Here is a 1786-nt window from a genome sequence, read left to right on the forward strand (position 1 = left end):
GGACGAGATATCTGGAGAAATGATGCATCATCTGTAAAATACCCTGGGAGGAATCAAATTACATAGAAAGAGAATGATAAAAATGAATGTAATAATACAAATGAAAGCTTGCAGTGTATTGGATACATTAGAAAATGTTACTATCAAAAGTGGAATATAATAGTTCTATCTAAAAGCTGAATAGGATAAAACATAACTTGAAAGATTAAAAATATACAGTATAGTACTAGTTCTTATGAATCTTGGTAAGTGATCTCAAAAAAGCAAACTGAGGTCAGATCTGGTTAATATTCAGATGGGAAAGACTCACCAGGAAATTAGAGAACTACAAAGGAAATGGGGGAGGGGCATGAAATCAGTAAGAGTTGATCAAAGTAAAAGACTCTTGAAAACAAGCCATAAAAAGAGGACAGCAGACCACTTCCTTGGGGTGGCAAGATACCAGTAACTACTTGGAATTGGAAGGTTCTGGACTAATTCTAATAAAAGTACGGTTAACTCCTTGAAGAAAAAATAAGTAATTAAGAATACTATTCCTTATAGAATTTTTTGATAAAGTTCCTCTAATATATCTTACCTGACAATTCTGAGACATTCGAATTTGTGATTTACTGTAATACTGCTTTTGGACATTAGCAATGGATTTTCCCCCAGCCCAAAATAAACTGTCGTCCTAGTTTAAACTCAGCTCTTTCACTGAGAAAACTCAGAATTCAACTATACTTCTGAGTAAAGTAAGAATACTTTTTATGCATTCTAATTAATCAATGTTGTATTGCATATAACAAATGATGTTTATTTTAGGGGGAAGTTCAGAAATGAGACTCAGAATGGAATGTAGTTATGACTACAGTATTTTAAAATATTCCTTATTGAAGCCTTTCCGATAACCTCATTTCTGATTTTTTTTCTTATTATGAGCTTATAATTCACCTTAGGAAATCATAACTCCAAGCTCCTGCTTGATTTTTACAACATATATTCAGTTTTCATCCTCACCAACATGTTGTCTTTTACAATGGAAAAGCCTATAATAGAAAAAGTTTTTGAACAAGATTTTATTAGAATGATGAATGAAAGAAAGGTGGGAATAGGTAGAGGAATCTAATTCATCAAATGCCAACTAGAGTTAACTCACCCTTTAATTCTGACATGGCTGTTTAGTATCATGTGCTTTACCCACTAAACATTATAAAAACATTTTGGGAGGAAGCAACTGTAGTCAGTTTCAATGACCTCCTAAAATTGCAAAGAATCACCTTTTCTTTTTCCTGAAGGTATTGAAAATATTTTGTATTTTTTTCTAAAGTTCTAAACATAAGGATTGAGAACTGGAAAAAATCCAGTGGGAGTCAAACAATTTACAGTACTGATTTAAGAGCTGAGGTGGCGCAGTGGTTAAGGTGCAGTACTGCAGGCCACTTCAGCTGACTGTTATTTGCAGTTCAGCGGTTCTAATCTCACCGGCTCAAGGTTGACTCAGCCTTCCATCCTTCCAAGGTGGGTGACATGAGGATCCAGACTGTGGGGGCGATATGCTGACTCTGTAAACCGCTTAGAGACAGCTGAAAGCCCTATGAAGCGGTATATAAGTCTAACTGCTATTGCTATTGCTATTCCTGTCAACTCTTATTCAAAGAAAAGCTAAATTGTCTTCATATGAACCATATTTTACCCATCACAATCACACAAAACTATGTAAACTATGTAAGCCTTAAATGCAAGAATTATAAAATGAAGAATTAGCTTTTGTTTTTTTAAAAAGCAGTTTATTTCTGTTCTGCAT

The sequence above is a fragment of the Thamnophis elegans genome, chromosome 8 (genome assembly GCF_009769535.1).
Source record: "Thamnophis elegans isolate rThaEle1 chromosome 8, rThaEle1.pri, whole genome shotgun sequence".
Taxonomy (NCBI): Eukaryota; Metazoa; Chordata; class Lepidosauria; order Squamata; family Colubridae; genus Thamnophis; species Thamnophis elegans.